This window comes from Poecilia formosa, unplaced genomic scaffold (genome assembly GCF_000485575.1).
Source record: "Poecilia formosa unplaced genomic scaffold, Poecilia_formosa-5.1.2 Scaffold218, whole genome shotgun sequence".
Taxonomy (NCBI): Eukaryota; Metazoa; Chordata; class Actinopteri; order Cyprinodontiformes; family Poeciliidae; genus Poecilia; species Poecilia formosa.
Genome location: NW_006800157.1, coordinates 444,541 through 472,529, shown reverse-complemented (window position 1 = coordinate 472,529; position 27,989 = coordinate 444,541). Strand labels below are relative to the sequence as shown.

General features: G+C 36.7%; 1 protein-coding gene and 1 long non-coding RNA gene across 2 annotated transcripts in view; one reads left to right on the top strand and one right to left on the bottom strand.

The window, feature by feature from the left end:
• dachb (dachshund b) overlaps window positions 1–27,989 on the top strand; it is a 93,566-nt gene that overhangs the window by 21,064 nt on the left and 44,513 nt on the right. The gene's annotated exons all lie outside the window — the stretch shown is intronic.
• LOC107838190 (uncharacterized) lies at window positions 11,776–12,726 on the bottom strand. The gene is made up of 2 exons (XR_001664236.1): window positions 12,689–12,726; window positions 11,776–11,991 (listed from the first exon to the last, which is right to left on the bottom strand). It is a non-coding gene; the product is annotated as an uncharacterized LOC107838190 (long non-coding RNA).

The following is a 27,989-nucleotide window of genomic DNA, read 5'->3' as shown; positions in this document are numbered from 1 at the left end:
GTGTGTGTGTGGCTGTAACAGTGACATCTGCACCGTTGGCTAAACAGCTTGCGAATATGCTGATAAAAACAACGCCGGCAGCCAAATTTACAACACCTATAAAACACACATCCACACACACACACTCGTACACTCGGAGGGCGTATTACGGTGAGATTTACGGTGCGTCTGTGTGTGTGTTTGGCTTTATTGCAGTTTACAGGATGGTAAGAGCGTCTATGTAAGCAACAACTCCTATCTGTGTGTGAGGCAGGGAGCCGTGTGTGTTCTGCTTGACTTTCTCTTTAATTTTTTATTTTTTTGTGGTTGTTACTTTGTGTTTGTAACCTTTGGTTCTTTGTGTCTGGTGTTTGTGCAGCTTGGTTCTGCTCATTGTGGATCGTCTCGTTTCATTTGAAACTTTCTCAAAGGATCCGAAACGCTCCAGACAAATTAATCTTTAGCCAGATGGTCTGAAATGCTGGAGCAGGAGCAGCTTTTCTTTTTTTTTTTCTTCTTGCATTCACACCAGTTCTGATTAATCCGCTTCAATCAAACTACAGTTTGTTTGTTTAAAACGTAAGAATCCACTTTTTTCACTTCCGATATCTGAGGTTTGCCAACCTGGAACAGAAAAATAGAGCTAAATTACCTTAAAACGTTTCTTTCTTTCTTAAACACCCTGAGTTACATGTTTATTTGATAACTCTGCCCACTACAGCACACTAAGATACACCAATGGCTTCACAAGCTTGGCCAAACATTTAAAACCATTCAACCCAGTAACAACCAATGCAAAATAAATAATACAGAAACTCAAACTGATAAAAATAATAGGTTGCCTGCCTTGTTCAAACTGCAACAAATCTTCCTTCAGATGGTTCAGAAAGTGAAATTAGGACTTTTAAATAAAATGTAAAATAAATAATAAAACGTGACGCCACTAAGAGCTCAACGAATAGAACTAGACTGAAAAGATCTGCGCAGATAGACGTCATCGATGCTCAATCTAGAATATTTTTCAATATCGGTACCGATATTAATATTGGATCGGTGCATCTCTATAGAAAGTTCAGTTCATTTGGAGAGGATTGAAATTGTAATTGAGCAACAAGAAAGTGAACTCTGGTCCGCCTGAAAACGTAGTTATCAGTTCGGTTGAAGTGGACTCTGGTGCGGTTTGAATGTGAACGCCAAGTGGACCGGAGACCGCTCCACAAGGAGGAACTTGTTCTTCATGCCAGTTAAGTTGTGATTGTTTTAGTCATTGTGGAAAAAAGCCAAACAAATCTCATGCAGTTGCTTGTTTGGGTCGCTAGCATAAGACTCTGCATTTGCAGCAAGTAGATATGGCAAGCTGGTTTTAATTTAATCAAAAACAAACTGATCGCTAATTCCAATTTAAATCCAAACTATCTGAGTGAAAGTTTCTTGTTGTAAAGATTCAGTTTCTACTTTAATATGTATGATGATGTTCATTCTGAGCAGGTGGAATGTGTTTGTGGATAGTTGTAGCGAAATAATGACAAATAATGTTGGTGAAAACTGAAATATTCACTGCGGATATGATTGATGTCCATTTGGATATCTGTTCATTTTAATTAGAAATAATTGACTGGTAACTTTTTTAAAGAGTCCCTCATGGCTATTAAATGTTAAAACGCCTTGCCATTAAAGAGGCAGTGAGTTAAGTTTTGCTCCTTGTGGCCGTTTGAAGAACTGCAGTTTGTTGTTTCTAAAAAACATTTTAGAAAGAAAATTTCCCACTGAGATGACAAGAATGCAGAAATTATGGACAAAATTAAACTTTCCTGCTTTAAACTAATGTTCATCCATCAATAAAACTTCAATAAATGAGTTTGAATGATTTTTACCTTCTGCATCTGGTCTCTTTTTCATCAACGCCACTGTGTATAAATGCAGTGCTGTGTGCTTGTTTGCAGAGGTTATTATGCAAACCATTAGCTGGATGAATACAGTGCTTTCCCAGTGATATTCCATTAACAGATTGTGTTTTTTCCAGGTTGTTATGGTGGTAAAAGTTCACTGGTTTGCATATCAGACCTACATTTTCTGCCTCTTCCATTCATCCAACTTTGGGATAGTTGGCAATCATTTACAGACTTTAAGTGATAAGAATGTTTTGGGCTTGATATTGGTTATATTTTTAGTTTCAGAGCTTTGTCATTTACAACACGGATTTTCTGTGGAGACGTGAAGGAAGTTTAATTTCTGCTCTAAATGTTGGCATTTAGTGGGAAAAAAATAAGTTTATTAGCTATATCCGTGGTGTTTAGTGGAATCCAAAGCTAATTCTCTTAATGAGGGTAGAAATGAAAGACTTCCTCTTGTTGTGTAAGGTTCACGGCCGTGCCAGTGGGCAAGGCAGCGACCTCCCAGCCGAGCCGAGCCGAGCCTGAGTGGGAGTGTGAGAATGTGCAACAGGAAGTCATTAAAAAAAACAGTTGTAAACATGTTCGTGAAACATTTTGTTGGATATATATACAGCGCCATTCTTAAAGAGTCAGTGCACTTGGAGCAGAAATAAAGGCAGTGTGTGTTTATGCAGACTATATCAGGGGCTTTTAGCCTTTTTTCCCCCCCGACTGTGGATAAATTTAGCCTCTGCCTGGGACATTTAGACGGGGGCCGTGCTGTGGTCATCAGGAAGCAGAGTTAAACTCCATTTAGCAATAAAGTCCAATGAAACTAACAAAAAGCTCAAAGATCTATGCGTGAAGCTTTTCTCACCGTTTTCAGGTTGCTTCACCAGTCTGAAAAGTTTATGTAACGCTGCAGGAGAAAAGCGGAAACACACAGAAAATGACATTTTATGACATACTGTTGCTTGCTTCATTCATGATGTGACCAGAAGAGACACGTTTTAGCTCTTCTGCAACAAGTTACTGCTGCAACATCCTGTCTGTAAGGGTCTGACTCCCATGAACACCGCTCATTCAGACAGAAAAGATCCTTCCATTAAATCCAACAGTGATTCATGATGGATCACAATAACACTGAATTATCATATCCTGTCTTTCTCATGTCTCAGTCTAAGTCAAAATCCCGGCGACTTGCAGAGGAGTTTTGCAAAAGATGGACTTCAGTTTTTTTTTTATGTGACTTTCTAGACCATAAAAAACTAATTTTACAGTACAAATTAGTTTTATTCTGAATATCAACTGGATATTAATAAATCAAGATACTTAATCATCAAATGTTCTGTTCATTTAGAATAATCCAGAGAGTTGCTGAAGTTGTTTTCACACTGGTAGACCCGGTTCGATGTAGGACCAAAATTGCAACATTTGTTACATTTTTCAACTGCTCTGTGTCAAACAAACCAAACTTATTGAGAAACCTGTTCCCCTCTTGGCCTGTGGGGGCGCTGCTCCTTTGTTTGAAGGAAACAACACAAAAACCTCTGAAGAAGAACCTGAGCGCAACTTCCTTCTTCACAAAATGTGAACAAAAATGGAGTAGCGTCAGATTTTAATGGTTGTAGGATTTCTCTTTTGTCCAGTTCTGCCGCTAACGCTAAACTAGCGTGTTTGTTTTGGTTGAATTTACCCAGAATTCCCTGCAGTCCTTTAGTGTATGTTTGATAATTTGTAGCAAAGTAGTAGCAACAAAAATGCTTCTACTGTATTGACATGGTGTCAATACAATAGATTATTCTACTAATTAATCTTTGGATTAACCGATTAATCATTGAATAGCAAAAGGTGCTTTTTAAAAAAAATTTATTTTATTTTTTTTACAAAATTTGAACCAGGTGCAGCTAAAACTGCTACTTCATGAGTTCTTTGTAGAACATATTTGCAGACAAATTGTTTTTATATATTTTAAGTGCTAAAAGTATACTTTTTTTTCCCAATTTTGGTTTAATAACGACTAAATGTGTTGTTGTTAAGTCTGCATACTCCAGCAAACGATTGATTATTCGGTTAGTTGACGATTCTTTGAAAAATCAGTTAATCGTGATTAATCACGAGTAATCACAATTAATTGTTCAGGCTTTGGAAGCACAAAAAAAAAGAGAAATTGTACTAAATAAACTAAAAGTATGATTTTTGTCCTCATATTGGCATTAAGTTTGAGCTGTTTTATGTTTATGGAGCAAATATTTTAGAGGATTGGCTCTTAATTTTATGCCAAAAACTAGAATTTGTTGCCTTTGAGTTGGAAGGTCTAATCTTTGTAATCTTTGTAAGGTCTGTAATCTTAAAAACATTGTTTTCCTTTCCAAGTCAGAAACCTTCAAAGTGTATTGTTTCGTTTTTTTATTTAATAAAAGCTGTGATGGGAAATGTCAGACTAATTGTTGAGGAAAAAGGTTTCTGGCAGAGAGGAAATAAAAAATCTCCCATAGCAACTAAAAACATTTGCCTCTTTAAATAAAGTAAACTAAGTCCCAGGAGGGTCTTCTCTAAAAAGTCACGTAAGCAAAGTCGGGTTAAAAGTTGAGTTTTCGTCACCAGATGTTGGTCTCATCCTTCGTCTTATCACTTTATTGTAGCATCTAAATGCTTCTGACCCTCGGAGGTCATCAGATGATTCGTGGACAGTTTCAATAAAAAGAAAAAACCCAGCAGCTGAATTATAGGAATGTAAATAAAGAGCATTTGGAGCTGTGGGAATCCAGCTGCTCTGAAGACGAACCAGTCTCACGTTTTAAAACCAGAACTCCGAAGTGGGAACATGCGAATGGCTTTTACTCCTCTTCCTCCCCCGTCCGTCCAGAACCATCTCCCTCTTCGAATTAGACAATGAAAACAATGAATTTGGTGTCTGTTTCTTTCTCGCCGCCCGCCCCCATCCTGCTTGCCCTCTCGCTCTGACCCTGAGTCGCACTCTTTGGGCCCAAACGGCGACCCCCCGCTCCTCTGTTCTTGTGCGTTTTGGTTTCTCTCTCTGTACTCAGATGTTGGTTTCATCCTCCTGTTTCTTATCTGTGTCTCTGCCTGGCCTGGCTCGTCTTTTTCTCTTTCTCTCTCATCCTCCTTTCTGAGAGATTTCATGCTCCAGCTGCTCTATTATCAGCCTGTCTGAGGTTGTGTTAACTACAACAATGCTGCTACACATACGCTGATGGACAGACAGGCAGGAAGATAGATACTCAATTAGGTGAAACTCCACTTTTAGTTGAGCTTTTTCTTTCTTTTGGTTGCATATTTGGTGCCAAACTTGATCAAATTCAGTTTCTGTTTCATCTAACTGTCTATTTTTGACCAGAAATAACAAAAGCAACGCTAACCAGGAAGCTAAGTTGTACATCACTGTATCATCAGTATACATATTCAGTTAAATTAACAATTTAACCTAGATGTGTCACATTAATCAATAAATTAATTCATCGCATGATAAATTAAAACAAACGATTTAAGATTTCTACCAAAAACTGGATGATAAAAGTGTTTTGGTCTCAACTAAACCTTTTTTTGATGGACAGTTTTGTTTACAGAGTCTTCATACTTTGTTTTATTTGTTGTTTTGTTTATTTATTTTCAGTGTTAAATGTTTAATGAATTTAAAGTTTATTCATCTTAAGAAAATGTTCTTGTATTATTACCATTATATTACCTGAAAATTGTCTCAAAGCAACAATATTATCATTTATCGCGATAACTTCTGGGACAATGTATCGTCCAGTAACATCTGTTATCGTGACAGGCTGAAAAAAACACATCCAGGTCAATTAGAAGATTAAAAGCAGTCTAAATGTGTCATTTTTTATCTTTTAAAAACAAAATGTTAATGTTCGTTTGGTAGTTTTTGTTTTTCTCTTAGCACAAACCAAGAGTGTTTTCATCTACCTGCAAAAAACCAAACGACCTCCGAAGAATTAGGTGGTTTATTATAGATAATCAGTTGTTTTGCTTTAGCCTGAAGTAGCTTGTTGTGGTTCTCAGCGTGTGGCTCACGAGCCTAAAATGAATCTATCCATCTTCTGGGAGTGTTTTCTTTAGCTGGAGCCTGAAACTGTTCAGCGAGTCCAGATAAAGTCCTCCGCTTTTATTTAAACCCAGATATGTTCACTTACTTTGGATTTTACTTCTTTATTTTATTTTTGTACCTAAATACCATCCAACAAAAACACGGCTGACATTATCTGGCTCACCAGAGGAAAATAAATCCAATATATAGATATTTTATATATAGATGTGAGTCAGAGCGCTTCATGAAGTCAACAGGGTGGGGCGGCTTTCTCGTTGAGATGACAGAGTCTGAGTGTTATATTGAACACAGATGAGTTTGTGTTTGATGTTTCCACGAGACGGGATTTTTTTTACCTCAACACTGGTGACCTTTGACCTTAGAGAAAGAAAGCAAGAGAACCTGGAGACAGATTTATGATAAAATCTTGTCGTCTCCTTTTAAAGACAGGGCAGTTCCTGCTGTAGTGCATCTTCTTCTGATGTCTTCTTTCATTTTTCTGCTTCCTTGATTTTATTTATTTGTTCCTCTGTTTCTTTTTCATCCAATCTTTTTAACTAATTTCTTCTTTTTAGCTGCGTCTAAGCTATGGGAACTTTTTCTGGTGTTTCTTTTGCTCTAATGTACGCAAAACGGCCAAATTAGGAAAGCAGTAACATTCATATTTACTTTAAATTACATTATTGGAGTGTTTTTATTGTTGCTTGCAGACAGAACATTAAAATAGAAATTTTAAGTGCTGTTTTATGGCAATAAAATCAGCTAATCTGACTGGAGATGTGGAGTAAATGTAGCACAGATTTTTGCTGTCAGCGTCTGTCAGTCCCTCGTTTTCCTCGATTCTGTGATTGCAGAAATGTACGTGAACCAACAGGCGCCTGCATTTTTTATGTGAGTTTATTGCAAATTTTGTGGAAAATTGCTCAAAAATACTGAGTTCATGTGATTCTAACTTCCACCTGCAGGTGGCAGTGTTTCTAACTGCTGCCTCAGCCTTTCTTGATGTCAAGTTATAGTTTGTGATCGACATGACGACCGGGATAAAAATCCGTTTGCTTGTTGTTTTTATCCTCATAATTTTTCTGCTGCAGACTTTTGAAGTGAGAAACATCAGCAAATTTGTGTGGAAAAAATCACAAAAACGATCATAAAATCCTGGAGTGGCTGAACTATGAAAGGTTGCTGCTGTTGCATGTGTGTCTACTTTTCCTCCTGAACTCTTCTTTCAGATACAGTGTGATCACTTTCATTCCAGATTGTCCAGTAGAGTTGGTTTGATTGGGGACCAAAGTTAAAACATTTGTTACATTTTCAGCTGCTGCGGTTCGCACTGCGTCACTCGAACCAAACTCTTTGATAACCCTGTTACCCTCCTCGCCTGTGGGGGCGCTGCAACAAGAGCTACTGAAGGCAACGACCTAGAAACCTCTGAAGAAGACACTGAACCTTCGTCACAAAATCTAAACAAACATCAGATTTTATCGGTTGTAGGATTTCTCTTGGCTGCAGACCAGGAGATGTTTCTCCTGCTAGCGCTACACTCTTTGTTTTGGTTGAATTTACCCAGGATTCCCTGCGCTGTAGTCCACTTCCTGCTTTTGGAGCAGTCTCTGGTCCACTTGGCATTCACATATGCATTTATATGAATTCACTCCAACCCAATAGAAACCTTGATTCTTTGGCTGATCAGTCGCTTTTTGGAGTTTGGCTGAACATTTGAACTTCCATAAACAAATCAAACTTTCTATGGAATAAAAATGTAGTTCCAGTAAAGCGTTTTAAACACGACTGGTGTGAATTTGCCCTAAAATTTTCAGCTTTTTCTTTTCAAAATTGGAAATCTATTCCTCTCTCTCCTGTTAACTTTGTTCTGGTCACACATTTCGTCACAGTCATTGTTTTTAAGCCATAAACGATGTGAATAAACTCTAAAGCTAATTCTGTGTTGGTTTTATTTTACTGTTTCTGGTTGCATTCTGGATTGGTTTAGGATAATGGACACAATTTATCAAACGGTCCAGTTTTGTTCCCCACAGTGGAGTTGTATGAAATAAATGGACCAGATACTTTAAGTTCTGTTGAAAACACAAAATAAATTCCCAACTTTTTTCCCCCCGTTTTTCATTTTTGTTATGTTTTTAAACTTTTATCCATTTCTCCTGTGTTTGGATTATCAAATCGTTGCTCTGTTGTTGTTTGGATTCCTTCAGGATTTCGTCCAAATCCCAACCATGTTTGTAGTTTTTAGAGCCTTCTGTTCACATATTGGAGCGTAAAGAGAGAATAAACGTGTTTTAAAATAAATCAACATCCTGAACGCAGCTTTACGAGTTTGTGAGACGACTTTTCATTATGAGTTTCAGCTGTGTGTGTGTGTGTGTGTCTGAGGGTCTTTTTAACTCAAACACACAGAGCTTAAAAGCAGCATTTCCTGCCTCTGAGGATGAAAGCTGCATGATTATTTGTCCTGTGTGTGTGTGTGACTGACCCACTTGAGGCCAACAAATACCACAGGCTCCAGCGTTCGTGTGAATGCTTTCTTCATGGTGTGCGTCAGCAGCAACATGGGCACCTGTGTGTGTTTTCCTAATGCAGTGCTTGTAGATTAGTTGCCAGCCTCCTGTGTATAAGTGTTTGGCGGTTTGTTCTCGTGCGCTTTGTTTAGAGTGACCTAAAAAAGACCCGACATTCCTCTGCTTCATGACACCAGCGACATTTTTAACCAGGCTAGCTCACTGTCTACCCCAAACTAATCGTTTTAAAAAAAATGTTTTTCTTTTTTTAATGGAAAGTCCTGATCCGCACAGCAGCAAATGAGGCAAAACCAAAATGTTTGAATGTAAATGTCGCTGCGTTGAACATCCCGCTCACATTTACTCCTTCAAACTCTCTCAAAAGCTCAAATAATCTTCATTTAATGAGCTTGTTGAGTTTGTGGGTTATCTTGCTGTAAATATGGTTTACTGAGCAATATTAGGTTGCTTTGGTTCAAGTTGGCAACTTTTGTGCCCGGCTACACCTGTGTCAACTTCATTAGATTTGTTTTGGGAATTCCCTTTCAAAGTGAGCCAAAGCTTTAGCTGTAAAAAGGCTAAATCATCCAGGAGGGTCGGGATTTAAACGATACAGCTTGTGTTTTGTCATAAAAATGTCATATTCAGTGAAATAAGAGCTAAAGTTAAAGCTTGAAATCAATTATACTGAGACAAAAGGCAAAGTCTTTCATGTGTGTTTTGTTTTCTTCTTGATCTGAACAGATGAGCTCTGGGCAGTTTTTCTGTAGCGTCTTAAATCAGCTCTGCTCAATAAACCAAGTTTACCGTGTTTTAGGTCTCATGCAGACATCTGGTAAAAAGTAGAAAACAACAGATCAAATTGTTTTCTCAGCTTTACTGAACTTTGCACTAAAGGCAACAAACAAACATTTATGAGGAAATGGATGTTGGAAAGTTCCAGTGAGAATTAAATGCCCTAAAAATCTTGATTAATATGTTTGAGATTAATATGTTTGAGATTCATCATGATGCACAACAATATGCTAAAATTAACCCCAGTTCATATTTGTAATTCAAAAGTCCCTAACCCGTTTTAGATGTAACCTTGCTAACACTGTTATTTTCTTAACATATCAAGTTTAACAGAAAGTTCAAATCATCCAGGCTGCGTTCACACCAGCCATGTTTAGTTCGCTTTAATCCAAATCTAGTTTTGTCTAGAAAATCTGTTTCATTTGAGTGAATGTGCTAAAAAACTAAGAGTGAATTCTGGTCCGCCTACAAACCTCCGTTTCTACTGGGTTGAAGTGAACTCTGGCACAGTTTGAATGTACATGTGAATCCAAGTGGACCAGAGACTGCTCCAAAAGCAGGAAGTGGACTGCAGCACAGGGCATTCGGGGTAAATCGCTAAAATTTGATGCTACTCCATTCTTGTTTACATTTTGTGAAGCAGGAAGTTGCGCTCAGTGTCGTCTTCTGACTTTTTTGTGTCGTTTCCTCCTTTTATTCTTGGTGCAGCGCCCCCGCAGGCGAGGAGGGGAAAGGGATTTCCAGTTAGTTTGAACCTTTTGAATCAATGCAGAGTGAAAGTGAACCACAGCAGCTGAAAATTATGCTAATGTTCCAATTTTTGTTCCCAATTGAACTGAATCTACTGGACTATCAGGTGTGAAAACACCGTTAAAGTAGATTAAGATACTTTTTTTTTTTTACCTTTCTACTTCCTTTAGACAACAAACTAAATATCAAATTATCTTACTCTGATTCCACCGGCATTTTGAGATGCAACTAGACGAGCTGGAGATGGGATTAATTTACACACCAGTTCTTGACGCCTGATTCCGATTTGTTGCTGGTATTTTCTTATTTATTTTAGCGACCTCGTCCTGCTAATTAAATGTGATTGCAGTCAGACTTCTGTGTGAACGGTTTACGACCCTAAAGCAACTCACGTTGACGTCACACAGCTGCGCGTTGTTTACAGAATGATGGACCGAGGTGCTTACAGATCAATTTTAAAGTTGTGAGTCAGACAGTATTGTCACAGAATCATAACAAGACGAAGGAAGCTAAGAAAAAACAAAGCTATGTGTCATCAATGGTTGCTTCAGTCATTGTTTGCGTCTTTATTTATCGTGTTTGGCTTCTTCAGGTATAGATTTTATGTTGCATGTCTCACGTTAATTACGTAAAGTCGAATAAAATGCGACAGAATTGCTTTGGTAATGTTTTTGACATACATGGAAGCAGCATAAATTATTATTTTTTGTTTGTTTTTGGGGGATCAAAAAGATCAGAATCGGGCAGCTCAGACTGCCGAGAAAAAAACTGGATTTGGAAATGTCTGAGTTTGTAAAGTTGAAAATTTGCTCTAAAAATAGTCTGGAAATATGAAATTAATCCCTGGAAATTAATAAACCCTGGAAATTTCAAAAATTGAATATTTTCAATTTTCAAAACTGTTTAGACTTACAAAATGAAAGGTTTTTGACTTTTTAAAGTCAAAACATTTTCATATTTTTGTAGAAAATGTTTTAGATTAATGTAATAATTTTCTTGTATTTTTTTCTAGAAAAGTTTCTGGTAGAAATTTGCTCCTTTCTTTTTTTATTTAATCTACAATGGTCCTAATAAAATATTTGTAATCAAGTAAACTCTTTTGAGCAGGAAGCTGCAGCTTATTATTGTGTAAAATGCTTCTAGTTTAATTACCAACTCATTACAGCAATAGTAACAGCAATTCCTCATAATTAAGTATTTAATCTTGTTTTTAAGGTTTTTGTATAAAAAGAAACTACTACAATAATCATAAAAATGTTCTGCTCTGCATCGAGTCTATTGTTTATGTTCATTTTGTTTCATAATTATGTTTTTGACGGTTAAAACTCGGTCCAGTCGTCCCAGTATCAGTTCCAGTCAAGTTTTATTTCCTGGAAATCTGACTCATGCAGTTCTGGGGCTTTTAAATAATTTGCAGAAAACCTTTTGTTACGCTGGGATTAAGTCATAACCGTGATCTCATTCTTAACACGTGAGCGCTTCAGCCATGACTGTTTCATTATCATTTCAAATCCCAAACCGTTTTCTGTTTCATTTTGTTCCTTTAAGCTTTTACTGTGATGAGACGCTTTAAAGCATGAACAATATTTACAGGACAAACACTGCTTAATGTTTAATTTGCTCAGCCGTTTACTCGGTGTCGTAACACAAAAAGAAAAAGAACGGGAAAATCATCAGTCAGCTGTAATTAATAGACAACTAATGCTGACTCCATTAAAGTGGTGGTTAGGGCTGAGTCAGCGTTGTTCAGCGAGCGCACTGGACTCCCGGAAAACAGATTAACTAGACCAGGACAGCGTAATGAGGGCAATAACAACCCAGTTTATTTTAAAAAAAAAGGAGAAAAGCAGTTTAGAAAAAGCAAAGTTGTGTGCTGTCTGTGAAATCCAAGCAGACAGAGAGAGTCACGCTCTTTTACAGGAAAAGGAATCAGAGAGCCGGTGTGTCACAGCAGGTCTGGGTTTTACTCTGAGGTTTCTCCTGCTGACTCACAGAGGCAGGAGGAGGATTTATTCATCTGGAGATACAATTACAGACTCAATCAGACACGAGGACCGACGGAAACATCCGTCTGTGTCAGGATCACCTTTCTGTACTTAGCTACAACCAACTGGAACTGAGAAAACTGTTTTGTTGATTAATGGGGAAAAAACTTTAACCAACTGGAACTACATCATGCTTTTTATAAAACTAACATAGATATAATATTAGCCTTTTCAAACTGATGTGAAAGCAGTTTACGTCGGCTGTCGCCGAGTTGCGTCGCTCCGAACTCTGTCTGCAAAATGGCGGCAGCAAAAAGTCTGTTGGTTGTTCAGCATTAATTGAACACAATTTTTAAAAACTTTTATCATCTGTTGAGTCTTAGTTGCCCGATCGATGTAAACATAATCACAATACTTTAACCTTTTTGAATTCCGCACATAATAATATGAAAAAATTAAAACCACTACAACTAAAAGAAGCTAGCAAACACACTCATTAGTTTGAATTTAACTGATTTAGAAAAGTAAACTTTAATTAAAAAATCCAAAACTGTTATAAATCTGGTTAGGAGGAGGTTTGGGTTTGTACTTTCAGACCTGATACAAAGTAAAATCTGTCTCTGTGTGTTCATCACTTACTGGCTGAACAATAATTATTTAATATTAAGGGTTTTTTTTTTGTTTGTTTTAAATATTTTAAATCCTGCCAAACTAGTGACATGGCCTTACCTGTTTTATCCAGTTTTCGCTCCACGTTGTTATTTTTATTTTTAGTAAATTGCAGCTGCAGCAGTTACTAAGCAGGTTGTTGCTAGGTAACCACAGAATAAGTGAGTTGCTAGGTAACCAAAGAGTGAGTAGATTCCACCAAACTAGCTTATCTAGCTGTGAGAGGTTGAGCGGCTAAAGCTTAATTTCCCCCAGAATGCCTTGCGGTTCTGTATCGGAGTTCAGTGAAATTATTGAAAATATGATTAAGAGGTTAAAGTTGGCTGAGCCGAAGAACGATGTTTTTGCTAACAGGAGTAATTTGGTGCTGGGCAGGATGAGGGTGTTGTGACCAACAGGAAAATATAACTGCAGTAGCCACCTTTCAACCCAAAGAGGGCAGCACTGAGACGGTTTCAAGCTAAATAATGCAGAATTGATCATATTTTGGCCTGTCATGATAAATTTCACTGGATGATGAATTGTCCCAGAAGTTATTGTGATAAATGTTTACATTTATGATTTGAAACCACTATCAAGTAATAATAATAATATTAATAATAATAATAATGCAAGAATGTATTCTCAAAGATGAAGAAAATTTAAATTGTAATGAATATTTAACACTTGACCTGGAAGATATTTTAAATATTAAAATTAAAGAAGACAAGAAATAAAATAGATACTTAGGTCTCTGTGAACAAAATTGTCCTTCAAATAAAGAGTTGAGATCAGACTGAGGAGTTTTATCATCCGGTGTTTGGTAGTAAGACGGAGAGAAAAGAGAAAAATGATAAATCAAACACATGGAAATTGAGTTTGTTTTAATTTATCATTCAGTTCATTTATTTATTGCTTATTGTGACAAAAAAGTTACATAATTATAATCATAGTAACCATTAAGAAACAATGTAGACCGTTTATCTGGAAAAATAGTTGATCTTGGGTTTAGTTACTCATTTTGAACACCAGATATACTTTAACACATGTTGTGTAACTGATTTCTCTTCAGCTCTCTGTGATTTTTCTCCTAAATTTCAAAGCTTTTGTAAAAACTGCCAGATATCTCCACAGACTCCACCAAAGCTTTGATTTGTTGTTAAAATCCAGCAGCATCTGGGTTGGTACTCGACTCCAGCTCTGTTAAATACCCGTTTCTGTCTCAGATATAATTACACTGTCTGATAAAATGATTATACTGGGATATTTCCAACTGCGGCCGGCTCGCTATTGGAGCATGTTCATTTCCTCTCGCCAAAGTGCTCCGGCTCACCTTCAGCCCTTTAATGCAGAATGACACGTCTGCTGGTTGGGAGACCTGCTTGCATCCCCTGACGGCTCAAACGGTGTCATTTTGCATTAAATAGATTGTGTTTTGGAGCATAATGTTCCTGGGTGGCTGCAAAAAAACCAAGCGTTGCATTACTGAGCTGATGCACCCGCTGCAACGAGAGCCTGCAGAGGACTCTGATATTTACAGATTCCTTCTCTGGTTAGCTCAGAAGCACCAGGCATTTCAGAATCCAGATTGGTAATAAATAAAAGACAAACACGTCTTTATTGGATATTTATGTGTTTATTCATTTGATGAAGGCTTCCTGCACATATTTTTGTGCATCTTATTCTCATAGTAGTAGAAAAACATCACAAAACTACCAAAAAAACCAACAAATTCATGGATTTTTCTCGGCTTTTGTTTGTGATTTAATCATAAATCTGCTTTGTAGCAAGTAATAGATATTAAGAACAGGCCGTTTTTTATATTTGTGTTTAATTTTATTCTTCGTATTGTTAAACTGTACACTGTGCAAAAATTATTACGAATATTACAATTTTATTCAACTTTATTTTCATACAACTTAAGTCTCAAAATGTTACGACTTTATTCTCATATTAGAACTTTTTTTTACAACTTTTTCTCAAAATATTGAAACTTTACTTTTGCATTATTTCGACTTTATCCAGCTAATATTAGGACTCTGTTTTAAATATACACTTTGAAAATGTCTCTATTTTATGCAGTAATGAATATTCCTCTTTACTTTTAGGACTAACAGCATTCCACTTTAAATGCTGATTAGAGAAAAATCTGTTTCCTTTAAGCAAAGCTACCAGATAAATGACGTTTTATTGGTTTATGTTTAATTTGTGGCTACAGCTGGCCGTAATGTTTCGCTCTGAAACATTAGCCTGACTCCTGCGTAACTGTAATAATGAAGCAGCGCTCTCTGGTTTCCATTGACGAACTGATAACAGAGTTAACTGCCTTATAAAGTGCTGCAGTTTGTGTGTAATCAGATGCTATTGACAGCCCGTAAATTAGGACACAGTTACAGCTGCAGACTTCCTCCGACGGAGTCCCACGGTCTGATCGGATCTGGGGAAAATCACACCGTGAGCGCCGCAGAACGCCGTATTCCTCCGCTCAACGCTAAGCGTCTGAAAAACGCGTTCAGGTTTCTGTCTCTGGAGAAAGCTAATCAATGTGAGCAGGTTGGTAATTGCTTCACCAGCTGCTGTTTTTGAGGCTTTTCTTTCCGTTTTTAAAAGCTGGATTCGCCCTCCAGCTGCACATAACCAGCAACAAAACAAAGCTGAATATTTAACCTAGGAGGGATGGAGGAAGGCCAAAAAAAGCAAATGATAAAGCAGTTTTATTGTTCCGGTAGTTAGCAGGGTGATATATTGCCTCCTCACTGGACATTTCTCCTCAAACCTTGCTCTAATTAACCAGATTACTCTTCTCTGCTGGGAAAGTGTTATTGTTTGTGTCATCTCTGGGCCACCGTAGCTGGAGGAAATATTGCGGTGCTTGTTACTGTCAGGAACAGTCGGCTCATTTGGAAAACACACAGAGCTACCAGTGACACTTGATAACCTTTTAATAAAGAGCTTCATGTCAGATTATATTTATACAGATGAACTCTGGTGGTGGTGTTGGAGACACGCTGGTTTGTAATGGGAAAGACAAAAAAATTAAAAACATAATAAAAAAGCAACGTAGCACCAATAAGCAGCGATAAATTGTCCCAGAAGTATTGTGATTAATGATAATATTGATGTTTTGAGATAATTTTCAAGTAATATAATGGTAAGAGAATAAATGACACGAGAATAGAGCTGTTACAATAAACAATAAATAAATTAATCGTGTAATAAATTAAAATTAGCTCAATTTCTGCAGTCTGTTTTTGGGTCTCAAATAAACCTTTTTCTGAAGGATAATTTTGTTTATAAAGACTTTATAATTATAATAATAATGCAAGAATGTGTTCTTTCATTATTATGGCATTATATTACCTTAAAATGGTCTGAAAGTAGCAATATTATCGTTTATCGCGATAACTTCTGTGACGGTTCATTGTCCATCAAAATTTATCATAACATATTCTCAAAGATTAATAAACTTTAACTTATAATAAACATTTAACACTTAAACTGGAAGGCATTTAAAATATAAAAAATAAATAAACAAAACAACAGAAACAACAAATAAATTTAATCGTGAAGCTTTTGTAAACAAAACTGTCTTTCAAAGAAAAGAGACAGTTGCCACCAAAACACCAAACTGAAAACTTTTGTCATCCAGATTTTGGTGGAAATACATAGAAAAAGAAAAACAATAAATAATTTAAATGGTAACTACTGAGATTGATAAATCTATTATGAGACTAATTGATTCATTGATAATGGCGACAGGTTTACCTGAATGTGTTTTCAAGCACCTGGACATCCATCAGAAAATGCTTCAAGTTGCTGCTCATTTATCCAATTATATTACAATATTTCAATTCTCAGTGTTCTTCTGTGAATTATTTGTATTTCTTTTTAAAAATGTCACTTCAAAACCTATTTAGTCACAAAAAACCTCTTCTACATCTAAAAATGACCAGACGATGTGTGCAGTAGACGATAAATTGTCCCAGAAATGATTGCGATAAACGATAATATCGTTTGTTTTGATATTTTCAAACATTATAATGATATTGCAACAGGCTTACCTGTATGCTGTGTTTTAAAGGAATCTAGACCTTCAAACTTTTCCGTGAATAATTTGTGTTTTATTAATAAAATGCTACTTCATGACCAGTTTAGTTGCTTAGTATAACTTTAAAAATCCCCTTGTGTGTCTGAAAAGTGTTTATTGGTCTAAGTTGTTGCTACATTGGATTTTTATTCATCACAATTACAAATTTTGTTGGGTAATAAAATAATAAATTGTCCCAGAAGTTTTGGGGATCAATGATAACATTGTTTTGACACCATTTTCACATAAATTGTGTGAAAATGGTGTGAGACCAATAAACTTTAATTTTTACTGGAACTGGAAGACATTTTAAACATCCAAAATTAAACAATAGAAACCATAAATAAGTGGATTACAACATATCTCTAAACAAAGTCAGAATGGAAATTACGGCATTTTATTGATGATTAAAAGCATAAAAGATCCAGGTTGCGTTAATTAACTCTGAATTTGTTTGATGACCTTTAACCTCCCCATTTCCTGTTTGATTACGGCGAATAAAGGCCACCAGAGCCAGAAAACAAATGAAAAACGTCAAGATGTTATATCTTTGTGAAGACAGATGCTTCTAAAACCATATATATTTCAGGTAAGTATGGGGAAAAAAACAGAATAATTGTTCTTGGCCTGACTTTCAGCTGACAGGATAAGGGAAAGATTTCCCTCATACGTTCCTGATGGTTGATTTTCTGTAAATGATGCCAAATGTTTCAGTTTGTCACAGATAAACCATCTGTTTCGTGTGATTATCAGCGGAAAATACGACTTCTCTTTTTTAAAAAATCTGGTCAGAGTTGCTGTGAGCTAAAGTCACTTTGTCACCATAAAGGAGTTTAATGTTTCAGACTCCAGATTAGTTGTTATAAAGTGTAAAAAAGGGGAATTAAAATGGTTTAACTGGGTGTGCTAAAGCGAAGCTGCAGCCTGAGAACGACGACAGTCAGTTGTTAATAAAGTTGATGTGTTAGTTCATCATTGTAAAAACTTTACAACTCTTTCAGTGCTTATCATTGTTATAATAACCAGCTCCATGTGTGTTATTTATTACAGGACGGTTATCAGCTCTGTAATGGCTCTCTGTTTTTCTCCGTGTGTGTGACCGCGCCGACCCACCGCGAGGGCGTAATAGAATAAGCACTAATCTGTGTGTGTGTGTGTGTGTGTGTGTCTGCAATAATACTATATTCTGGAAGATTCACTGTGTGTGTTTATAGAAGAACTGAGCTCCGTGTGTGTGTGTGTGTGTGTGTGTGTGTGTGTGTGTCCACCCTGACCAGTGTAAACTAATATTGATTCAGCTGTTGGTGTTATGTACTAGTCATAAAACTGGACTTATTGTAGGATCTAGGCTTACCTTCTGACTCTGCGACTGTTTTCTCATGTGTTTGTAGTTGGAGTGTGTCTGTGTGTGAGCGTGGGCGAATTTTAAAACCCGCTTTACGCGTCACACCGGGGCTTTTCTTCTTCATTTTAAACGTTTCATGCTTCAAAATCAAGAGGAAAGATGGTTGATTTTTCTTGTTCTGTTGCCAAACGACCAACTGGGCTCGCTACTGCCCCCATGTGGTCGGGTTTTTCTGAAGAAACGTATGTAGATTTCTTCGTCAATGCTCATTGTATCTTATAAGCTAAGCTTATCTTTAACTTTTAGAGAGTTGAAGACACCAAAACTTCTATCATTACAAACAAAAGCGCATTTTAAATTCTTTTAAAAGTTTTCATGTTTACATAGATCCACGTTTTTGTTCATTACTTTCAATAGCAAGAAACTATGGCGGCGTATTTTGGTCAGTGTAGGTGAAAAAAAAAAAAAGGAGGCGTAAATTTCTCCCAAAAATCTGGAAAAAAGGGGAACATTTGCTCGAAAAAACTAAGATTTCTAGGTTGATTTTAGAAGTTTTGAAAGAAAAAGTACAAATTTGAAAAGTTGAACATCTGCCAAAAAAAACTTGACATTTTGAGATTAATTTCAGAAATTTTCTATAAAAATATTAAACATTTGAAACTAGCAAACTTTCAAATTGAAAAATTTGAAAGTTTGCTAGAACATTCACCCATGAAATTTTGAGATTAATCTCAGAAATTTAAGAAAAATTTTGGATATTTCTGAGTTTGTAAAGTCAAAAATTTGCTAGAAAAAACAAACAGAAATTTTGAGATTAATCTCAGAGATCCTTTTAAAAAAACACCGGAAATGTCTGAGTTTAAAGTTTAAAGAGTCAAACCTTTTCGACTTTTGAAACTCCAAAATATCAAGAAAATTTAACTCTGAATGTTCACAATTTCCAGGCAGATTCAAGAGCTGAATGATGATAAAGATTGAATAATATTTTGAATGAATTCCTCAATAAATCCAAACTGAATGAAGGTTCTTCAGAGACCAGCATGTGAAACTTTAGCTTGTGTCGCAGATGAGCTGGTTAAAAGCAGAAATTGGGTAAAAATGAGTAAAAACGGCGTCTGAGATGGAAACATTACGTCCGAAATCAGAAACCGTGATCATTCCTGACATAACGAGAGCCAGGAGCCGCGACACCATGCTGCATCACCTTCCCATCCGACCGGGACGGGAGGTCCAACTGTGACCAATCAGGCTCCAGCTGGGCCGGACCTCCATCTTCGCCTCGCGTGACGCAGAAGCAGGACGAACGTTTTTTATCTCTGGACTCGGAAACGTCTCTGAAGCTGTTAAACGCTGCTGCTGTTGGAGGGACGGAGAGAGAAATTGAGACTGTTTGTCTTTTGGTGTCCTTGTGTTGCTGTTTGTGCTCCACAGAGTGTGTGTGTGTGTGTGTGTGTGTGTGTGTGTGCGTGTGTGTGTGTGTGTGTGAGTGAGATGTATGGGGACGGTGAGTAATACTGCATGTGTCATTCTGTCCCCAGAGTTTTCTTCATCTCTTCTTCCTCTCCTCTCTCTGTCCCATCTGTCTTTCCTGTCCCATCTCCTTCTTTATTTCTTCTTCTTCTTCTTCTTTTTTTTCCCCTGGTCACATTCCTGTCCAGCGCTCAGTGTCATCCTAGTTTTCTGCTGACTCGATGCTTTTCTGATTCTCTCTCTCTCTCACACACACACACAGACACACACACACACACTCCAGCTGTTGGGACGGTGGGTGTTTATTGGATTGTCTGTGTCCTCTATTTAAATAAGGAGAATAAAAGCAGGAAGCAACGTGACGAAGGAAAGAATGAAAGGAGGACAAGACAGACTGCAAATTACACTGTAGAAGAAGAAGTGTTGAGTAATGAATAAAAAGTTAACCTTATCTTATAGATTCATTACATGCAATTAATGATTATTTTAGTTATTGATTAATCAACAAATCACGAGCTTAATCAACAATTTAGACGATCAATGGACTATTCTGATGATTAATCTACTTTTCTGATGACTATTCTAGTATATAGTCGATTATTCACATTTTTTTTTAAATTGGCACATTTTGCAGATTTTTAATTCAAGATTTTTATATATTTTCTACAATTTTAACTTAATCACTTCTGAAGCTGTATAATTTTGTTAACGATTAATCAATTACTAAATTAGTTGATGATTAGTCAGATTAATCACGATTAATCTGATTAATCGTTTCAGCCCTACACTCAATTGATGCATATGTTTATTTTTGTTAAATATTATGGGGGAAAAAACAGAAATTCAGTTTCTTAGATGATTAAATTGTTAAATAGAACCAATGAAAATGTAGTTTTATTAAGAGTTAGTTATGATTTGTTATGGCCTAAATTATGGGGGAGACGCAGGAAAGGTCAAAGGTAACAGGCTGAAGAAGCTGAGAGGGCTGGAAGCACTACAGGAAAGTTGAGTGGAAGGAAAAACGTCTTCAGTCAATGTAGCCGTCTATCAGAAGGTTTCAAAGCCTTTCATCCTTCCTCCTGCTGATGATCTTTATGCAGATGCTGATTTTATTTTCCAGCAGGACTTACCAGCAAATTCAACTGACCTTTGACCTCAGAGAATCTATGGAGTATTTTCAAGAATCGCTATAAAATAGTTAAAACAACAGACAATAGGAAACCTTTTCCATTCAGAACAATGCTAAACCATAAAATGATGTGTTATTATTACGAAAGCTAACAAAATTAAGCCAATATTGTTTTTTTCTGTTTTCAGATTTTACAACAAAATGAATCTTCTGTGACAAAAGAAAAAACAATTTTGTAGAATTAGGTGATTAATATTAATATGAAAAATGAACAGATACAAGTCAGTTGCTCTTAAAATCCTTTTCTAGATGCAATATGAAGATTTTGCACAACAGAAATAAAACTCGTTAAACGACCATTTCTTATTGCGTCCGCAATCAAAAAGAAGAACCACAAACTGCAGTAAATCAGAAAGTGGCTCATAATTTGGAATAAAGTGCATAAATTTTAGTTATTTATTTATCTTTTACTTTTTAAACTGGTAAAATGTAGCTGTAAGAAAACTGGATAATAACTGGAAAGAGATTTTTACCCTCTTTTCTTAACATATCGGTATCGGTCCAATAAGTAAAACTGGGTCCATATTAACAACCGATATTTAACTCAACGTTGTTAATGTTTGTGTTTCTGGAAGTGAAGTATTTGTTACATTATTTATCTATAGTATCCATAAATATTGATTATCAGCCATTATATTGACCCACATTTTCATATTGTTGCATTCTTAGTGTTACTTTACGCTCGCAATAGTGAGTAAATACTTTATTTTCTTCTATAATAACACTTAAATAACAATTAAATCACTATTCTCATTCTGATTTGACTTATTTTAAGTGATATATTTCAAGTTTATATGTATTTATTTAGCTTTCAGAGATGAAGAACTGTTGAAATATTTTCAAAAATAAGTAAGAAGTTAATCTGGCTTCTGTTCAAGCACTTAACATTGTTGTCATTTTGTATTTAAATGTGAAGAACCATCTGACCCCCAGAGTCCTTCGGTGTCTGGTGTGGAGAATATTCATACGGGAGGTCGAAATTTATGTCTGCGGCCGTAAAAAGGATTCATCAATTCTGTGTTTTACAGTCTGACAAGCAGCAGGAAGCGACGACTCGATCTGCATTCAGACAAAACAAAAACCATGCTGTAAACGCTGCGCTCGAGGGTTTTAATTCCCAGCAGAAAGCGTTGAAAAGACGGCTTTTCTGGAAAAAGAAAAAGCTTTGATTTTATTTTCTTCACATTATTCACAATCACATCTACGGCTCCCTGGAGTAGCGACAAACTGCCGCCGAATATTAAGATTCATTTCTTGGCTCACAGGAATATGACGGACGATTTATCACTGCCGTTTAACCCCGCAGTTCTGCAGACGTTCAAATAAGCATATAGACGTTATTATTGGCTGTGCGACGCGCGGCCGACGCTTCGGCCGCCGAACAACACGAAACCCGACAAATACTCAGCAGCAGATCGCAAAACAAAACCAAGGAGGAGCCAAACAGGAGAATGTCGGCGTGTTTTAAAAGTGTTTTTGCTCCTGAGAAACCTGAACGTGATGAACTCTTCTGGCTAGTGGGGCTGTTTTGAAGTCGGTTGCCACGGTAACGGGTGCGCAGAAAGCAGGAAAAGCCAAAAAGTATGAGCGGTTTAGACTTGTTCTTCTTATTATTTTCTATTTCTCGTTTCTGAAAGTTCAATAAATAACACAAACTGGACTAATCAGCAAATCAAATGTATTTTTATTTAATTTAGTCACGTTTTAGCTTCGTTTAGTGTTGACTTTATTGAACAAAGTGTAAAAATAACAGTTATATGCAAACAAAATAAGATTAAAACAAGAGCAAATGTAGAAAAGTATGAACTTATTTTTACACTCAACCTTTTTACGTCTGTAGCATCGTCTAATAAATCACTATTCATGCTAATTTGGTTGTAAGTTTTAGTGTTTTCTAGTACACTGCATGCATAGTTGCATGTCTTAACTTGTTACAATTATTTTTAAATTTTAGTTTAATTTCTTCCTGTGTGAACTTGTCTTTGTTAAAAGTGATGAGGATGGTTAAATAGTATTAAATATTAGCAAACTTTGTCTCCGACAGCAGCATTTATGTAAAATTAAATAAATTGTCCAATATAAAAGAAAAATTAGTTTAGTCCTGGGTTGTATGTTGGCAGAACTGGCAGAAACCAAACTGTTGTCGCGATAAACGGTGCGAAAAAACACATTCTCAAAGATCAATAAACGATAAATCGTATCGAAGATTTAACATTGAAACTAGAAGACACTTTAAATATCCAAAATATATAAACAAAAAAACAAATAAAATGAATTATAAAGTCTCTGGAAACAAAATTGTCCTTAGAAAGGGATTAATTGAGACCAAAACAATAAATGAAAACTTTTATCAATTATTATTATTCAGCTTGTTTTAATATATCATGCGATTAATTGATTAATAGATTTATTGCTGTTTGTCTTTGTATCAGTCCGACGTTTCAAAATAAATAAAACTTATATTTTAGGTTTCCTTGTCCTGGAATGTAGAAAAAGATTACTAAAAATATAAATAACAGCAATAAATTACACATCAAAGAGCAAATTAAAACTGTCTTCTTTAGTTCATCCGTTTTGTTTTTTATCTCCAAAGTTTGGAGCCGGAAAAGTTTGAATCTTCCTGGTAATTTTAATGTTACTGTGGGAAAACGTGACAGTGCAGGTGCGTTGCTGGTCGGTGCTCCTTTAAGCGAGGCTAGCAGGTTAAAGATGGACTGCAGAGACAGCAGAGCGAAAGACAGGAGGAAAATGAAGAGAGGCCGAGATAAAAGATGGCCGAGGCAGGAAGAGAGAGCAGATGCTCCCAAAGAACAATGGAGGAATAGAGGGATATAAATGATGGCCGCCGAAAGAGGGAGGAAAATGAAGGGAGAGGAACAGATGAAAGATGACAGGCATGGGAAGACAGCGAAAGAGAGAGAGAGATAAAAGATGAGAGGTGGAGGAAAGAGCAGCGGAAGAGAGAGGGAGTGAAGGAGGGGTGTGAAAGGAGAGAGAGATGACAAGACGATGAAGAGGAGGAGGAGGAGAGGTGAGCGTCCTTGCACTGTCAGAGGCGATCGATGGCACATCATTTACATTACACTGACTTAACTGCAGAGAGGGATGGAGGGATAGAGGCAGGAGAAAGAGATTGATAGAGGAGGAGGAAGAAGGAGAGGACAGATAAAAGGAGTTGGGAGTGAGGGATGGACTGGGTGAGGCGGAGGAGGAGAAAATTAACTCCAGTTAAGGAAAGATGGTGGGAAACGAAGAATCTGTTGATCTGATGGTTCGGTCTCTCTCTCCGTTCACCTCTCGTTACCGTCATCCGTTCTCTCCGTTTCTTTGAGACGTTTCCCCTCTTTGGGATTTATTTTTAAACTTTGGGTCCCAGCAGTCGGTCCGGTTGATGTCAGCCAGAGCTGCGTTTCCATTACAAATGTGCAGAAAAATGTGTTGATATTCCACTAATCCAAAACAAAAAGAAGATATTTTGCAATTACTGTGTTTCCATTAAATAAAGAAAATTCAGTTAAAATCACACACGCATTCGTTTCCTCCTACAACTTCCTGTTGTCTTTTGTTGTTTCTGCCAGTAGTAGCATCTGGTTGTTGATCATGTGACTCGTGTGATGCGAAACAAGTGTTTTCATTGCAGAAAGACCACGTAATACAAGCGTAAAAATGTTTTTACTGAGCAAATGTGCTTTTGTAATTTATATTTGTGCAGTTTTATGTTTTATAGAAACGCAGCTGGAGACGCTGTTCATGTTCGTGTTAGCTTCGCTCCGTGACAGCAGCTGTGTTCACGTTACAAATGTGCCTAAAACAAAGTTGATATTCCGCTAATCTAAAAAACAAAAGCCTAGTATTTCACAATTTCTGTTTCCATTAAATAAAAAGCTAAATTAAAATCACACGTGAATGTTTGTTCACATAATAAGTTATTGAAAGTGATCATCCTCCTACAACTTCCTGTTGTCTTCTTCATCATTTCCACCAGTAGTAACATCCGATTATCGATCACATGACTCATGGTGTGAACATTTTTTTATAAGTTTGTGTAGTTTTGGCTTAATTACTTCTCTGAATGTGCTTTTTTTCCCCCAGTCTGAATATTTCAGTTTGTGGTTAATTGATTACTAACTTAGTTGATTGATTAATCAGAATTAATTGTTTCAACCCCGTAAAATAGGAAACTAAAATCTATTTTGTCATTAATCATCAAAGTGTTGGTTACTGTTTCATGTATTTTGGTTTAAAAGAAACTCTAAGCAGGTGGATTTTAGCCTGGATTTAAAGGAACTCAGTGTTTCGGCTGTTTTGCAGTTTTGTGGAAGTTTATTCCAGATTTGTGGTGCATAGGAGCTGAATCCATCAACGCTATTCTTACAGTCCTCCACGCATCACTTAATTCATCAATTTTAGAAATTAAATAAAAACCAAGCAACAAATGAGTTGACGATTATTTCGATTAATCACGGTTAATTGTTTCAACCGGAGGTGAATTATGTTGTCCAAAATGACCGTTTTTCTTAAAAATTCATATTTTCATCCTGGCAAGAGGAAAACATTTGACTTTATCCTGTCAACACAATCCCTTTATCTCGCCTTTAATCCTCCCTAATTCCCTCAGTTCCTCGCTGCCTCGCTCGTACCATATGTGACATTCCTTCTCAATGTGGCGCATTGAAAACTTCCTGTTGTTATAGTTTGTTATGGAGAACTTCAAAGAGCCGAGAGGAAGGCAGGGAGGAGACGGACGGAGAGAAAACATGCCGTCTGTTATAGTTTTACCTCTTAAATGCTAACATGTGAGAGCACCGTGAACGCTTGTATGAATTATCCTCGTTTCCCATGTGTGTGTGTGTGCGTGCGTGTGTGTGTTTGCCCACATGCCAAGGAAGTAAGGTAATGACGCTTAAAGCCATAACACACTCGCGCGCGCTCACACAGACATGCAGACACGCGTTAGCCCATCGACCTGTATAACTTGTCTCGTCAGCGATTGTGTGTCGCCGCGTGTGCGCGCCAGCAGCTTTTAATATTTAATGGCTGCTGGTTAAAAATGCAGGAGTGTTTTTGTCTCTTGTCCCGTTGCACACCTGTTCCTCTGCAGAGAGAAGGAGGGAGGTGGGGACGGATGGAGAGGCGTTTCATACAAACTGGAAAGTTTTCCATGAATCTTAAGGTGCGACGTGATCAATTCTTTAAAAATCCTTTCTGTTCCCGCCTATCATTGGGAATGAATGACATTTGAGTTTAGTTTTATTTTCTGTATTCAGTTTTAAAGGCTAATTTTTAAATAATTTAGTTATTTTTTGGGCGCTAAATCAAGTCCTCTTCAGTTAAAAGTTTTCCTCTTTCCACTAGAGATGCAAATCTTTCAGTGTTTTTCAATTTGGTTAAATTATTTTAAAATTAAAAACCGATTTTTCTATTCAAGCCATCTAGATGTTCTGTTTAACTCATTTTATTAAGAGGAAAAACAGTGTAAACAAAAATGTAACATTTATTTAAAACTCTTTCAAACTGCATCAGTTTAAACAAAAATAGGTTTGTGTATAAAGTTCTGCAACTTAAATTACTAGTATTATGTTAACTTGTCTACCTGGCTTTATCTTAAATAAATGAAAAAAAATACCAAAGAATTATTCAAAATATAATTTTACAAAAAAATTAAGCAGATGAAGAAGCATGAAATTTGGAAAAATCTCAGTCTGCACCTCTCTGTTTATTTTATTTTTTAGATTTGTAACTCCATTCTAGTTTTGCTTGCGCAACATCAAAGTCTGACTAAATTAACACTTTGCCCTGCCTGGTTGATTTTCTCCAAACTAGAAGATGGAAACATGTAAAATCTGAGTTTTCCCATCCGCCTCTGGGCAGCTCTGTGCCTTACCAGAGGCATGGAACTCCGATCTGCCATCTTGGTAGGTGGGACTTTCTTCATGGTTCCAGGATTTTACTGGTTCAGAATTGGTTCTTTATGGGGAAACTGAATATTCACTTCCAACCTTGTTGAAAAAAATCCAAAAAATGTTTTTTCTTTAATCTGTTTTGCATCAAATTTTAACAAAACCTGTTTTAAAATATAAAAAGATGTATAGATTGATCGATAATTAGTCTGACAGACTAAATTATTGTTGATGATTTCATTGATAGAAATGTGACAGAATGTTGCTTCAAATTAATAATAAATGGATAAAAAAACAAGAAAAATTAGAAATGCAGAAAAAAAAATAATTGGAATGGATTGAAATAAGGAGACAAAATTTAGGCAGAAGTGAGAAACTAAGAAGATGAATAGTCGTAGATAATAGGGGGAGAAGAAGAGGATCAAGACGGAGGGATGAAAAGAAGAAGAAAGGTGTCACCAACTAATCAATACCGTTTCTCTGTTTCCCTCCATTCTGTGTTTTAAGGTGATTTTTTTCCCCTCCTCCTTTATTATTCCCGCTCTACTTCCCTTATCAATCAATACTTATTATTGCTTACCTCACCCTTCCTCTGTCTCTCTGTCCGTCTTTATTTTCCATCTCCATGTTGAAAAGAGGAACAGAGAGAGAGAGAGAGAGAGAGAGAGAGAGAGGAGGAAACACAGACACAATGAAGTCATTCATCTGTCCAATCAAAGAGGCGGAAGCTCAGAGGAAAGTAAACATCCATCTCTCTCTCCCTCTCTCCTCTCCCTCTTTCTCTTGAGTCCGTGAGCGTCCATGATTATGATGCCTCTCCGTGTGATTGTGTGTGTGGACTGACATATATCCCATTTCTCTGGTGTCTCTTTAAAAAGAATAGATTGTTCTTCTGCAGCAAACAAAGAGTAAAGACACACAGGGAGGGAGGATGCAAGTCGCTGACACGATTTATGACGGCTGAGAGATGTGGGCAGACAGAAAGCAGAGAGGTGGGGGAAGTGGAGGAGATGGATGGAAGAAAGAGAGGAGATGTAGCGATGTCCAGCAAAACCAGCGCTTCTGGTGCAAAGACGGGATAAATGGTGGGAAACGACTTTAATTTAACCAGGAAGCAGCAGACAAAGATCCGGAGCGTCAAACTCGGTTTCATTTTGGGCCAAATCAAAAATCTGAATGGTTTTAAAGGGCCAGTTGAGCCAGGATGTATTAATAAAACCCACTAAATATTAACAAACAGCCGTCCCTCCAGGATTTTGATAGGATTTTCTGGTGCTAAATTAGAAATATTTGTCAGGAATTTTCATGATATTTGCACTAATGAATGATTTTGACTTTTTATTAATCGCCGGATCGATCACAGGCTGTAACTTGACATCAAGTACAGCTGA